The sequence below is a fragment of the Pogoniulus pusillus genome, chromosome 8 (genome assembly GCF_015220805.1).
Source record: "Pogoniulus pusillus isolate bPogPus1 chromosome 8, bPogPus1.pri, whole genome shotgun sequence".
Classification (NCBI taxonomy): Eukaryota; Metazoa; Chordata; class Aves; order Piciformes; family Lybiidae; genus Pogoniulus; species Pogoniulus pusillus.
Window position 1 is genome coordinate 21,417,108 of NC_087271.1, and position 16,398 is coordinate 21,433,505.

Below are 16,398 nucleotides of genomic sequence, written 5' to 3' on the forward strand. Positions count from 1 at the left end.
TCATCTTATTCTTACAAGGTCATGGTAGCACATGAAAAATGTAGGACTACATAAGAGTGGACTGTAGATGGAAAAATCTGATGTCTCTATATACTACATGAATCTTTTTTCTTAAAAAATCAAGAAAATAAGAGAGTGACTCTTTCTTATTTCACCAATGTATAACTTTTACCTAGACTGCTGCCAGTTTTTCATTTCCAAGTCCCCCTTCTGCATCTTTTCTGTCTTACATCCTAATCTCCCGTTTTATAACACCGTCTCGGAGTGATTCATTTGTGACAGTCGCAGAAGCATGCACTCCAACACCCACACGCAGGTAAATCTGCTGCGGTGATATATTTTAATTACAGATTTAGTCAGAAGTAATTAAGGTTTTATGTCACAAGGATAGCGGAGAGTTTTAAAAATTCATGCAGTTTCAGTTTTTGTGAGTACGCAGTTTGTGACACAATGGCTTGCAAGACGGGAACGACCCCTTAGTGCTGTTAGATTAATTAATAGAAAGAGAATAAACTTAATGGAGCTAGAAAAGTGCAAAAAATGGTGTTTTTTCCACTGTATATCACACAGATGGAATGGTCGTCCTGGGATTGCGGCGAGGGACAGTAATTGCATTTTAATTACAGTGCTGATGGCTTCTGCTTCCTACCAGATGGAAGGCCCTTTTAAAATAGAGGCACAATAGCAAGCCTCTGCTTATTTTCTCTTCTGATGCTGGCTAACATAAAGTGACACAAGACAAAAGCTATTATGGTATGGTTTGATCAGAAAGACTTTATTCAGTGCTACAATACTTTCTGGTATGAAGGAAATCCATTCTCTGCCAGTATTAAAAAGACTCGTCTTCTGTCTAGAAACTAAAAGGAAAATATGCAGGGAACTACCTGCTACTTTTATTAGTAACAATCTTAGTTAATCACACTGTTGCTAGGTTGGTAATATTTATAGAAGGAAAGCTAGATAACTGAAACTTCCTTTGTTTAGAGTGCTTAACAAAGATGGTTTGCAGGATGGAACTACACAGAACAAGGTGCGGTTTAGACTGAAGTTAACAAATGCAAAGTTTTCTCCATGATGTCCTTTATTTTGCAGATATTATTGGGAGTTAGCAAATATGAAAGTGCTGATTATTGAGAAACTGATGCTGCAGAGAAGGGTCAGATCTGTAAAAAGTGTGAAAATTGCATTCAAAGCCATTAAATTGCATTAAGAAGCATACCTTTGTAGATGCACATACAGTATTCATAAGTGAATAAATGAATTATATTTAATAATAGTTCACCTTTTTGTCATAGTTTAACTTCTTCATATATTGGTTTTCTTCAGCAAGGTGCCCTTCCACTGTCATTGCACCTTTTAGACCACAGCCTCTGTTACTTTTTATTGTAAAAATATCTATATCTAGGTATATAGGTATGTAGGTGTATATCTATAGATCTATCTATCTCTCTCTATATATAAAAACCTTTTGTCTGTGCTTTGAGTATTAAAAAAAGGTGTAGGCAGCAATAAATAAAATTCCTTTGTATATATAACTAATTTCTTAAGCTGTTTCTTTGTAATGCAATGGATACCAGGCTATAATGTAATAATAAGAATTAACACACTGTAGCACAGAAAGATATGACTTTAAATTCTATGCTGCCAGAGACTCATCTGCCTCCCATGCGGTTTCCAATTAACCCACTGGAGTCATCTCCATATTGCCAGGGACAGACACTGTGTATACTTGGGGGGAATGTGAAAATTGAGGGAACTGGGGAGAGGTGTGAAATAACTGCAAGAAGGGTTTGTGTTCTCTCTCTATCTCCTTGGAATTTGAATACTGGTAAGAGTGGAGCATCTCCAGTTGGATTGTTCATGATAAAAATATACATTTATGCGATCAGTATTTTTGCAGGCCATTAATACATTCATCATTTTCTCCTGTAGCAAATTTATGTCTAATTTATTCCTAGTAATGTCCAAAAGGTCACTTTGAGTATTACATTAAACGTTCAAAAATATGAATTAAAGAAAAGTGAGTGAAATACCAGGTAAAATATTTAGTGCTTTTCTCATTTTGATCTTCATGAAATTGTAATCAGTTAATTTTTTGTAATCACTTACAGTGGAAGGGCTTACAAGCCAATTGAAAGGAGGTCTTAGAATTCTGAGTGATCTTGACAAAAGTGCAGGAATGATTCAGTACTGATAAGACCAAAGCATTTCTGGGAAGGAGAAATAAGTCTTGAGTACAAAATGTAAAGTCACTGGTTAGGGAGTTACACTATCTGAAAGGAGGAGAGAAATACAGGCTGAATTTATTGTAATTGAATGGCAAAAGCAGGAGATACGTTTCTGACATGTGAAACTAGGAGTGTTATGTTTAAGACATGAGATTATTACCATTTACCTCAGGCTGTGATCTTAAAATGGATAACATCTTTCACTTGAGGCTTTACTTTGAGACACAGGTAACTTGAAGATTTGGAGCACAGTCTAAGGATACAGTAATCAGTGATTCTTCATATCTTCATGTCACACGATTTTACTCACAGCAGAAGATTTAAATTAGGTTGCAAAAGATTTTTCCAACTACAAGAATAATTAGTGAATGAACAGACTGTCTAGGTCGTTGGGCCTATTTCATTAGGGACTTTAAAGACAGTCTCATGATCCAACGAAGGATATATGGGCAAGATGAAGTCACAGTGATGTGAGCGAATGGGGTAAATGTCTGTGAGGAGTACTTTTGGTCAATGTCAGTGTACACTTTGTCAGTGTTTATTATTACCTCTTATGGCCCCACAATTACCTCTTGTGGTCCCTTATGGCTCTTCATTCCTTATGGTTCTTGCTTATTTCATCTTGTGTTCTTCCTCTAGTTACCTTTGTATTTTTAATTTCTGAAAAATATAAACCAACAGCAAAGCCATGCTTCATGAGATAAAGAAAACCCCAACATTTCTTATAGGCGATATGAAATATCTAGAAATTGAAAATGATGTTTATATTAGGAGTTGGTGAAAGTGGTATAAAATATGAGTGTTGTGTCAGAGCAGCTTAAAATGTGCTTGCAAATACTTGATTCTTCACATTCAAGTGAGAATAACATTGGTGCATTGAGGAAGTGAAGAGAAAAATGAAAAAAATATTAAGGAGATAGTGAATAATTATTTGATATAAAAGAATGAAAGATATAAGGTCCTGGTGCCATGAAGAAAATGTATGCTGAAAGCTATAAATAGCTGCATTGACATAAGAGTTAGTGCATTTTTGGGTTAAATACTCCCCTGTGTAAGAATTGATTAAATAATATCTGAGATTAGGAAAGGCACATCATATGCCCTGTAAATATTTTTAAAAGTGGAAAAAAAAGCTAAGGGAAAGGATTTTGAGACAGTATAGGAAACTGTTGAAACTAATGGAGTGAAAGAAAATGCTACCTTTGTGCAATATCAGAAAGTTAAAACTGTCCACTTACATTTGAAGATGAAGATTTGATCATGAGATCAATAGACTTTAGAAGAATTTTCCAAGAGTAATAATGCATAAAAACATAAAGGTCATAGTATGAGATCAGAAACATGTCCGTCCCTCACAATCTCTTGTGGCCATCAGCAGATATTTACATCAGAAAATAAAGAAAAGCTTCTGTAGGTTACACTACTTCACATTTAAAAGTCAAAATCTAACACTTCATTGTGGTGGAGAACACTACAATATAGATAGTTCCTCATTACTGCAATACCTATGCTTATTTTTACTTTCATTTGTAGATCTGTCATTAAATATAGATGCTGGGAGACATCACATTGACCCTAGCTTATCTGGAAACAGCAGGAAAAAGCATTTGTTAAGTGGTAATTAAGGATAGACTTAACACAAAGAACAGTTTCTATTAGTATCAGATGAAATCTGGAGTAGTCCCTTACAGGAATATTTCAGTAAAATACATACTAGTTATTATATTGTTTCATGTGTACTTGAGGTTTATAGTGTTAATTACCAGGATCTGAAATGGCTAAGAACTTCCCAGTGTATAGCTCCTGATGTAAAGACATTTTTGCAGGTGTATTATTTCTGGTATTAATAATGTAAAATTCTCTCACACATTATGAGTAGGCTGGAGTACAAAGATGGCTTTAAACTTGGAAGAATTAATATACAGTTCTTTATGTGAAATTCACTACTAACCATCACAACACTTGTAAGTACTTTGTATGATAAATATCTTATGTTCTTGGTGTTTATTATTTTGTACTGAAATTACTATAATACTCTGGCCTCCCAGATTTAAATAAAAGAATTGTAAGTTTCCTTTTTTCCCCCCTAAGATCAAATGAATTTGCAGAAGAAATATTAATATCTCAAAGGGCTATGGCGACATTAGTAGAGATGCTGCACATTTATATTAAATACCTCTTTACATTTTTCATGCTATGTTATGTTTCATATCATAAATAACAAGATCCATCTAGATATCATGGTAATAGGTGCTATAGAAATTAGTCAAAAGAAACAAATATTTGACATGTGTATATCCATATTTAGGCAAACTGATGATTTCTGGCACTGGTAAGAATTTCTACATTGTAGAGAAAGTGTGCCAGCAAGGAACAGAAGGAGTATTGACTTTTTAGTATAATGACATTTCTGTCAAATTAATTATAAACTTGGGAAATATTAGTCTAATTGAAATAATGCTGCTAAAAGAAAACTACAGTTAGTTTTTATTTTCCTGACAGTTTAATGGTTCAAAAAACCATGAAGGGCTTGAAATACAAGAGTATGAGAGAAAATAAATGCTAGTATTATAATAATTCATGTGAATATTGTTGCAAAGTATTAAAACTCCACCTGAAAACTGTGCAAGTAATAAATGCTTTACTAATAAGAAATCAATATAATTAAGTAATATGTACATGTATGGTACTTATTAATTTATTATCCAAACACATCTAGATCAGCTTCTATCATATATATCATATCTAATAATATCTATTGTGTCGAATATCATATTTCAACTTTTGTCACCACACAGTAAAAATGGCAATAACCAAATTAAAATGGGATTCACCCTCCTGTCATGTTTGTATTTGCCAAAGAGTGCTCTGAAATAGATTACATTGTTTAAATTAAAAAAATAAATACTTAAAGACTGTAATGCTCTCACTATAAAGGAACAAAAGACACTCTTTGCCAGGTTGTCAAAGCCTAAGATCAGCTCATACTCAGCTGAACTGCACTAAGCACAGGGTGAAGTCCAGAACCTGAGAGAAAGCTGGGAAGTTAGGGGGGTTGCTCAGTATCTAGTAAGCACAGAATTTAAGTGCAGAGTAGTAGACATTAACACTTGTGTTAAAGCACAACAGACACACACAGATTTGGAGGACTACTCTGTGGAAAGAAAATAGGGACAAGAAAGGCAGTGGCACACACCGTGTTTGCACTTTGAGTGAGGCTGACACTGAATGGAGATGTTGATACTGTTTTATTTGCAGTTGCAGAAATGAAATTTGGTGCATCTGAGAAGTGTAACACTACGTGCTCTTGACCCTTGAGTATTCACAGCAACTTCTGCTTTATGTATAAGCTTTTTTCTAGCAATCTGCTAGGAGAGTCTAAACCAGCCCTTCTCACCTTGTTTTGTATTAACTGTCTAAGTAATAGCTTCATACAGACTGGGAATGTTGCTTAGACTAAGTTTAGCAAGCAGCTGATTCCTGAATCAGGTAATTATCTATCCAGCACATTTGGATCTCTAGAAGAGTTATTAACATCTGAACGAAACAGATGATCTACATTTTTTTTTTTTTTCCCTAATGCACTGCTCAGTTTGCTGAAGATTTCTTGGGGGATAGAGTGAAATCTTTCTCTGCATTGTGATAAAACTATAGAGTGCCTTAGTGACTGCCACTCCATTTTCATTTCCATACAGGCCATTCATGTTAGGTTACACTTGCTTAAGAGGTCTAGCTTGTGTACTGCAGCACTGCATTTCAGGCTTAGTATTGCTCCTCTTGGTTTATCTTCCTTATTATCTTCCTCCTCTTGGATTATGTTCCTTATTAAACTCTCACAGGAAAAAGAGAGTATTGTAAGAAAGAAGCCTCTGTGAAGCACAGTGACCCAAGGTCAGCACAAAGGGACTTCCAAACATGGATCCTTCTCTTGTAGGAGAAAGAGGACACAAATTTAATTTTAAATGGGGCACCTCTGAATGCTTTAAAGAGGATACAAATTCAATTTTAAACAGCCACTGGTTGTGGTAAGAACAGTTCATACTTTTCTTGACAAATGATCCAAAAATGGGTTGAAGTGTCTTGATGTGTAAACAATGCTAACAGGTCCTGACTGTTGCTCAAGACTGCTTTGGACCTAAGTAACTGATTGGACGACTCTTAAGTTCTAGGCTGGGCTTTCAGTAATGTAACTGTGTTAAATCCAGGAGCTAAGGTATCTAAAACGAAATTAGTTTCACTGCAGGATCTGAATCTGACCATGTGAAAAAACATGCCCCACTAGTGAAAATAGTACAAAGCTTGGCTTTTGTTAAATTCACAAGGAAAGAAATAATTGGTGCTGATTTAGTATTTACAGATTTCTCTGGAGGCACAGGTAGTCTCAAAAGGCAAAAATTGCTTTTTCTGCCTCTGAGTAGGTGGTAGTACTGAAGCAATTTGAATCTGGTCATTAATTGTACAATAATTTTACCCTCCCTCTAAATTCTTTGTCACATTCCAGCATTGGATGCAGGGCTCTTTTGCAGCAGTGGCACACCGTGATTGAGATCTACTCATACCCTTTACCACAAGTCTTGTTGCTAATCTGTGCTTTCTAAAAATACAGATATGCTTGATTATCTGCCCTTGTTCAGGAGTTAGCTTTCTACAGGTTTTCTAAATTGCAGTTCTTACTCTGTGCTCTGAAAGATCTTTGTCTGTGTAAAAATGCAAAGTATATTAGAAGTGAAGGGTTTTAGAAGCAACTGATGCAGAGAGCTGCATTCCACTTCTAATGGCAATATGAACTCCACGCTTATATCAAACTCTTGTGCTATTGCTATTAAAGTATTATCAGTTTGGTTTTGCCTTTGTCTGTGTAAAATGTACTAGTACTATACGATGGCTACATGTTGTTTATTTTTATTTTGTTTATCACATAGCAAAGATACTGCAGGAGTTAGATAAAAAATGTCTCTCTTTCCCACAAATGTATTTCTTTAGGTATTGATTTGCCAGTTCTCCATATGTTGATTCATCACTGAAGCAGGCAATCCTTGTGTAAAGGAGGCCTACATAAATAATGCTGTAAATACATAACAGACATTTATCAGAATGCTGCTTAAAAATAAAATCATAAACTACTTTATATTAATTGCTAAAAGCAACGATTCTATTTGACAGAGTGCTGAACCGATACTTAGAAGATCACATTCACTGGCTAGAGCAAATTTGCTTATCAGTCTGCCTCATTTTCCACATCTCTAGAATGGGAAAAATGTTACTGATTTTCTTTGTAAAGCAGTTTTGAAATTTAATGCTGAATAATGCCATTTATAAGATATTTATTGTTTATAATCTACTGAACACAGAAATACAAAACCAAAGTGGCACTTTGTGTCTGGAAACTATCTGAAGTAAAGATTTGCAAACCTTCAAGAAAGTGCATTCCAGATTTATCACCTTTAAAGAGAACTGTTAGAAATTTAGAGTGCTTAAATTGAGGAATCAGTAGCAACAGGAACCATACAGCTGTGATATTCATACTAGGACACACAGAGGACTGTAGCTCTATACCAGTGCCCTGAACTGCTTTAAATTTATTCTTCAGTCCAAACAAGAGCCATTCCATTATATAAATCATGTTTGGCTTCTGTACAGCTTCTGAGATTTTAAGTATTGGGTATATTTTAATTTGATTTATATATGGGAAAGAATTGAGGTGTGCATGGCTGTGTTGTAATGGCAATGGTTCTAGTACTCAGTTGACAACTAAAGTATCTAAATAAAGTAAACAAAATGTAAACATAGGTAAAAACCACATCAGGAGATACTAATTCTCCTGACTTTGTTGTTTACTGTCAGTATGCTGACTCCTCATTACTCCACATAGGGTGACTATAATCATATATGAATCCTCTTTGCCAGCATTTCAGGTATGATATGGCATTCTCTATTCCAACAGTCCTACACAGATTTAGTTCATAAAAAAGAGATATTTCCTGAACAGAACATCACTTCCATACTGCTCATTCCAATGTCCTAGCACGTTCAGTCAGAGTGGTTATTTAGGACATCCTCCACAGCACATCTCAATGAGCTTGATGAACATGGGTGAAATAGACATTATGATTATGAAAGGCCATGTGAGATTTCTTTCCCACCCACGACAGCTTCATTATGCTTTGACACTCCCTATTTGAGTTCTGCACTTCCGTAGCTTCCTGAGTCACTATCTAGATCAATCTATCATCAACAATTTCTGGTATGATTGCTGAAAAATATGTTCATGTAGTTCAGCTTCTTGAAATGCAAAAATATGAGAAGTGTAAGTGAAACGAAGCCTGATTAAAGTTCGTCTGAAATCCAGTTGTGCTAATTTAGGTAACACTCTCTGCACTTTTTTTAGAGTACAGGCCTCTTTTAGTTCTTTGTTTTGGTTGATTAATCACTATTTTCTTAGATCTAAGAATTTTAAGGGAATGTGTTTTATTAAAAACAATTGATGCTTAAGAAAAATGGCCATCCCATGAAGTAATATTTATTACCATGAATGCTTATAGAGGATCTATTCAGCTGTGCTGAGTATCTAAGTGAAAAGAAGCCAAAAATTTATTACAGTTATCATGATACAGATGGCAATTATTTAATAAAATCACAGAATCATTAAGGTTTGAAAAGACCTTTAAGATGATCAAATCCAGCTGTCAACCCAACACCACCATGTCCATTAAAACATGTCCAAAAGTGCCATGTCTACATGTTTTTTTGATCACAGTGACTCCACCACTAACTCTGGGCAGCCTATTCCAATGCCTGACCACTATTTCAGCAAAAAAAAAAAAAAAAAATCCTATTATGCAATCTAAATCTTCCCTAGCACAACCTGATGCCATTTAGTACACATCCATCACAAAATACGTAGAAAGAAATGGCAATTGTTTATGTGAGGAGTATTCTGCAAGCTGGTTGGACAAGGGAATGGGTCATATCAGTGTGTATAAATACATGCTCAGAGGGTGTAAAGAAGACAGATCTAATTTCTTCCCAGTGACACCCAGTGAAAGGACAAGAGGCTATGTGCATAAACTGTAATGACATGAAAGTCCATTTCAAAATAAGAAAACACTCTTTTAACTGTGTCTAAATACTGAAGCTATTTAGCTACAGAGAGTGTAGAGTGTCCATCTCTAGAGATGTTAAAAGACTGGACACAGTCCTGAACAACCTGCTTTAGTTTGCAGCGCTTGAGCAAAGAGGTTGGATTAGACAACCTCCAGAAGTCTCTTCTAAACTGAACATTCTGTGATTCCATGAGTATAAAAACAATTACTTTGTTGCATCAAAAAAAGGGCAATATTTAAGCATTGCCCAGCTAGCAAATCCCTTAACCAAAGAAGATGGATTATTGTTCTTCTGCAAATGCTCACCCAGAATAAAAAGGACTGTTCTTACATAGAAATATTAACTGATGACCTCTACTTCCTTTATTGAAATTTGTGATAATATGAGAGTGTTAATGCTTCTAAACTAAAAAATTGACTGTGCACTGTCAGAATGCTTTGCATACTTTTATATTTGAAAGTTTAACCTATGCTGAAGATTTTATTTTGCTTTGCTCACACAGAATTTGCATGAATATTCTGAAGTAAATACTAAATATGTTCTTCCTCTGCTCTTCAAAGCCTGGATTCTCTTAGGTGCATACTCTACCTGGCATGTTTTCTGTTCCTGAAATTATTATTAGCATGAACAAAAATGTGCTAAGATCAGTAATCAAAGTCAATTATTTGATCACATTGTAACACGGATTATGTTAAAGCTCATGTACTGTTGCATTTCCAGTAATAAGCGTTTATAGCGATTGTTTATGGTTCCCATAATGCATTTATCATTAGGTTCCCACAGACATGGAATAGTAAATGTAAAGTTCAAGAATTCATCCTGGGTTTTATTAGGAGACATTCAAGGACCTTTAGCATTTTGACCATGTTGCCTGTTCTCTGTGTGGCTACTAAGGTTAATTGCCTTCTCTGTGATTCACAGGCTTTAAATGTACTTGGCCTGTATGCAGATATCCTGTATGTGCTTGCTTATTGCACAACAGTAAACTGTTTTGTCTACTATGCATAAGTTTTAAAGCTTTTGGTAAGTCCTAATGTTTTCATATCTGCTTTAATGAGGGTTGAAGTGGGACAGCAGTGAGTGGTGAGAAAGTCTGGACTTAATCTTCCCTTTTTCCTGTGGTAGTTTCCTACTCTAAGTGTGGACCCAAGGAGTGGGATTGGAACAGTTCTCTTAAGGGGAGATGCAAAATCTTTCTTTGCAGGTATATTTTTGTTCTGATGCCTATTTCAGAATAAAGCAATGGAAGACAGACTGTTTGCTTTGTTCCTATTGGATTGCAGGAATCTAGCATGCTTATTTTACTAGTTTAAGAAATATGTGCACAATTAATAGAATTCTAGCAGATATTAGTGTTTTTTAGTGCAGTTATTACTTAAAATTTAAATGGTTTCTTATGGCCTTACAAATATTTTGGCACAGATTTCAGGGACATTTTGATCCTTGCCTCATTGAAATGAGTGGGAATTAGGAAGTCAGCAAATCTTTGCAAAGCTAACCTTTGATCCTCAAAAATTCTTATTTGGTAGGATAAAATCAGTAAATAAAGTAAAACAGTTGGGTCTAAGTACTGGTTTTATTTACCTTATGTGCTGTGGAGGAATTTCATAATGGGCAAAACTTTACATCTTTTAGTCCATAAAAAGTAAATGAACTGATGAAGATCATGCAGAAATATTCACTGCGTAGTCACATTAGAAATGATAGAGTTCTGGGTCTTGTCCTTAAACCAGTGGGTCACATTGCCTCATTTAACTTATGAAGGTAGTAGGATTAATTAAATCAATTACTTGGCATCTTGGTCTGAAGACTGAGAACAAGGATGTCTCAGCTGTGTCTGGAGACTCCATCATTGAATTGCCGTAATTATTTTTTGCCACTTGCTTTTTTTTTAGTTGTCCAATAAGTTAACACTTCTACTCTTGGAGAATTTTGAACAGCAATACACTGATGTTTTAGCATCTAAGTAGTATGTGCATGTCTGCTTGTGCCATTTTTCTGTTATATGTAACACTAGTGGGCCATGCAAAGTGGTGTAGTGCTTACTGTTATATGGTGAAGTACAATAATTTCCCTCTATACATAGTTTAGGCACTGAAGCAGAGAACAAGGTAACATTTCTCTCAGAAGCTGGATATGCAGTTCCTTAGGGGAGGCCCAGAAGGAGAAGCTTTTCTCTTATTTTTCAGAAGTTATACCTATATGATCACATTAATATCTGAGTTTCAAATTCAGACTTGGGACAGGCAGAAGACTTTCCACAAATCTGAGAAGGTGAGCTAGGCTGCATGATGCTGATGAAAGTGATTAGGGAATTCAACTGCAAGTTGATTTTTGCTGTTTCAGATGTAGCCAGGAAGAGCTGAGTTTGTTGTTCAGACACAAGGCTGTGTTTACAGGGCCAGTGTGTTCCTTAATAGGAATTTAAACAAATATATGTGGACATCACTGAAAGACAGCAAACATGGAACTTTACAATGCTCTATTTCTCGCCATTTTTTTTCACTGTGCAGCTATACCTGAAAGGCACCAGAGGACCTTCTCTGGAGACTTTCAAGGCCTGTCTGGATGTGTTCCTCTGTGATCTGTGTTAGATAATATTGTCCTGCTCTGGCAGGGGGGTTGGATTCGATGATCTCCTTGGGTCCCTTCCAACCCCTAACCTGTGATCCTGTGACCGCAAGAGTTACTCTGCACAGAAAAAAAGAGAAAAATGTTCAAGTGAATTTATTACTTTGAAGCAAGGTGAGAGTGTAAAGAAGGAAACTTCCTGTTGCTTGGAGATGTGAAATGCATCACATATCAAAATACTTTCACCTTTTCGAAAACAGTTCATCCAACTGAAAAAGAAGACTAAAGTTTCAATATGAACTGCATTTATAAGTTACCCTGCCTGCAGATTTATCTGTGTGATGGGATCACAGAATCACAGAGTCACAGAAAATTAGGGATTGGAAGGGACTTTCAAATGTCATGGAGTTCAACAGAGCAGGATAACCTAGAGTAGGTCACACAGGAACACATCAAGGTGGGTTTTGAAAGCCTCCAGAGAAGGAGACTTCACAGTCTGGCCAGTGTGTTCCAGTGCTCTGTGACCCTCACAGTGAAGAAGTTTTTCCTTATGTTTACATGGAGTCTTCTATGCTCCAGCTTGCACCCACTGCCCCTTGTCCTGTCATTTGACGTCACTGAGCAGAGCCTGGCTCTGTTTTCCTGACTCTCACCCTTCACATATTTATAAACATTAATGAGGTCGTGCCTCAGTCTCCCCTTCTCTGAGCTAAACAGAATGATCTCTCTCATCCTTCCCTCATAAGGGAGATGCTTTCACTCCTTTAGTCATCTTTGTGGCTCTGTGCTGGACTGTTTGAAGCAGTTCCCTGCCCTTGAACTGAGGGGTCCAGAAGTGGGCGTGCTATTCCACATGCAGCTGATAGTGCTTTGTTAAACAGTTGCTTTTGAGATGACTTGTTCAAAAGGCTTAACAAGAGTGACGTAGTAGCAATTGTCAAGGAGGTAATATAGATGGAGGGTGGGAAAGGTAGAGGAGTAGAAATGTGGTGTTCTGCTTTTGCAGTCCTTAGCCTGACCTGTTAGTGAAGTTTTTGAGACTGTAACTGATAAAAGGAAAAAATCTGCAAAATGGAGGGAGGACAAATACTGGATACAGACTGCACCTCTCAAAAGCTGTGAGAACTAATTATGGGCTGCCGTCCAGCTGGAGTGGTTGCTGTGCTGTGGGTTGTGCATGCAGTCTTCCTTGTGAGCTTGCATTGTTGTACAGTCTTTAAATATGTAATCTCAACATTTTTTTCACATAGGAGATAAGAACTTAATGAGTAGTGATCCAGTATTTTGTTTTATCATGTCCAGTGTGTGGTCCCAAGCTACAATATATGCTGTTTACTACACACTATTTAACTGCTGTGCTGAAGGCAGGATAATTAACTTCCTCATGGGCTTTTCTATAGTGCTCGTTGTGGAAAGACTGGAGTGTCTTACAACCTGAAATAAATTGCCACCTTAGTGCATGTTTGTTGAGGAGAGACCATTTATGCTCTGAAGCATAGACAAATGGCAGGCTTATTGTATATGCCCAGTTTGAAACATCTGAGACTTGCTTTCTTTGAGTACTCACCAGTATTCAATACTTTATTTGCTGTATAGTTCCTATTTTCTTCAGTTGCAGCTGAGACTGTTCAGCCACTCTGCAACACTCAAACTGAAAAGATGATATAAATAGGGAACACCTGCAAGAATCTCCTGTTCAAGTTGCTTCCACTGTGTTTGATATTTCTGGTAGAGAGAAGCTTTATGTATAGCTGCACTTTATCCAAGTGGGGCGTGTGCGCTCCTGCTATCGTGATGAGGCTTAGATGCAGTGATTTACAATGCCCTGAGGAGGCAAATGCTTGGAATTGATGGTGATCTTTACTAAGCTGGGGCAGGTGAGAAAAATTATGGAAGAACTTTCAAACTGCTTCACAAGGTAGAAGCCAGTCATTTTCAAAAGCACATAAACTGCTTTCAGGAAATCGATTTCTATTTTATTCTACAATGAAATAATATCTATATTCTGACTGAAAGGCAGAAATTCTAATTTGAAAATTATCTGCATGTAATTTCTAACAAAATCTCAAAATTTAGTTGAAAGCATTTAAAGAAACATAACTGAATTAAATTAATGCAATGTGTCTGCTTTGCAAGCAGTAGCTAATGATATTTTTCAATCTGTTATGTAACAAAATGAAATCTTTAGAGAAAGTGACTATTTTTTGAGAAAACATTATTTCTGAGGCTAACACCATCAGAAATTTTCAGTCTTATTTTTGTACCTGAAACATTAAAGTAAATCTAAGATAGAATACTACTTGTTTGACTCGGAAAAAAATAACTTTGCAACTTGAAACTGAACATCTTCTACCATTTTATACTCTGTATTGAATATATTGCAAGCAAATGTATACCTACTGAAGTACTACAGGCCACTTTGGGTACAACAACACAGCAAAAGTTAAAACTGGTTATTCCCTAAATTGCTGCAGTGTATTAATATTGATTACTGCTAACAGCCAAATAGAAAGAAAATATCTAAATTGCTTCTCAAAAGTGCAGAGAAGAAATGAAATATTAGAGGCAATATCATTTGTGAATCTGGAGAACATTTTCATGATTAGTAATTCATAATGTAAAAATGTTCTTGCTTTTAATTCTCCTTCTATAGTTTTGTTTTCTCCTCTCTCCCAGATTTCATATGCTTGCCATTGCCTCTAAATTCTTCTATTTGCAGTAATGCTTCTCTGAGGAATTTGAAGAATATGCTAATATAAAGTGTAATGTTTTATCATTAAATAAATAAATATTAGCATAATGCTCTATTTGGACAAGTTTTTGACTGTGTACTGACCTGACACCTCCCAACTCAGTTTTGTTGTATCTTTCAGAGATGATGGCACTGATCTGCCTACTTTTGTACTTCTAATCTCTTAAAATTTTGAAGTAGAGTCAGTAACTCAGCTATACAATGCAGGTTCAACTAAAACTTTTCAGAAAAATATAATATAGTCTGCCTTCTTACATGACATCAGTCTTGCATTTTATCTATTGATGACAAACTGTGGTTAATCAAAATTCATCTCCTGAAAACACATCTGATCTTGACTCAAAGATATCAATCAATGAAGGAAATTATTACTAATTTTGGTAATTTCTTCTAACCTTTGTAATTTCTGGCAGCCTTTCTGTATTAAATCCCCTATGGGGACAAGCTCTGAGAGTTGGGGCTGTTCAGCCTGGAGGAAAGAGGGCTCCAGGGAGACCTTATAGCAGCCTGAAGGGGACCTACAGGAAAGCCTGCAAAAGACTTTTTCCAAAGACTTGTAATGGTAGGTTGAGAGGAAATGGTTTCAAGCTTGAGTAGGGCAGATTTAAATCGGATATTAGGAAGACATTCTTTATAGTGAGGGTGTTGAGACACTGGCACAGGTTGCCCAGGAAGGTTGTGGCTGCTGGAGGTGTTCAAGGCCAGGCTGAATGAGGTCTTGAGCAACTTGGTCTAGCGGAAGGTGTCCCTGGTCATGGTAGGGGGATTGGAATTAAAGAATATTCCAGGTTCCTTTCAACCTAAACAATTCTGTGAATTTCTGAATTCAAAACATAAAACCTTCAGGTGTCTAAGAACTCTCTGGTTTCTGCTTTCAGATACTTTTCTAACAATCACTTAGAACAAAGTATTTATTTTTGCTTTGGAAAAGTTTAACATACTGTATTTCAGTTGCTTCTCTGCCCTTGTCCACACTGGCAAAGTTGAATGTGGTAAGCCAGAGTGCAACATTATTATTAAGCAGCATTAATTCCCTGGAAGAGCTGTGCTTGAAACAGGTACCTTATGCTTGTTTCATACTGGAAGAAACTACCTTGGATAAAGGCCAGAACTTAATATAAAACTGTTTGTATCCAGAGCTAGTGCTCTGTGAAATGACACTTTAGCAGTGTGATAACTTCTTGGTCTGCCTGTGTTTAGTCTTTCTTTAATTAATGGTACTGAGCTTCAGCAGTTTTGCTCTGAGGTATTTCCAACTTTCAAATCACTTTGAGAAGTCGTTTATCAACATCCACCTTAAAAGTGGAATGCTAGAATTATATATGCAGCCCAAATATCAGGCTTTCGGAGTCTTGCATAGAATGGATATTGTAGCTCTTCTTTAATTCTTTATTTCCTTGCTTACACATTTGAGAATCATCACTGTATGAAGTCCTAATGTTAAATTCCTCACCTGATATGACTTCTGTGTTTCCTAAGTCTCCAGTTGCTATGATATGTTACACTTAGTGAAAGATTTGTGTTCCTTATGAAGTTTTATACCAATAAGACATTTATATAATTTAATATATGCATGAGCAGGTTGTTTACTCCTGTAACTGTCCCGTCCTTTGCATTTTTTGCTCATGTTAGCTGCACTTTTTTTGTAGCAAACTGAACTCATGTGTTCAGATGCATGATGTACATGTTTGCCATCAGGTTTCATATAAATATTTCCAACAGTGCTCTAAAACTGCTGAGAGG

General features: G+C 36.2%; 1 protein-coding gene across 15 annotated transcripts in view; it reads left to right on the forward strand.

Moving 5' to 3' along the window:
• BEND5 (BEN domain containing 5) overlaps positions 1-16,398 on the forward strand; it is a 1,203,882-nt gene that overhangs the window by 109,143 nt on the left and 1,078,341 nt on the right. The window lies entirely within an intron of this gene.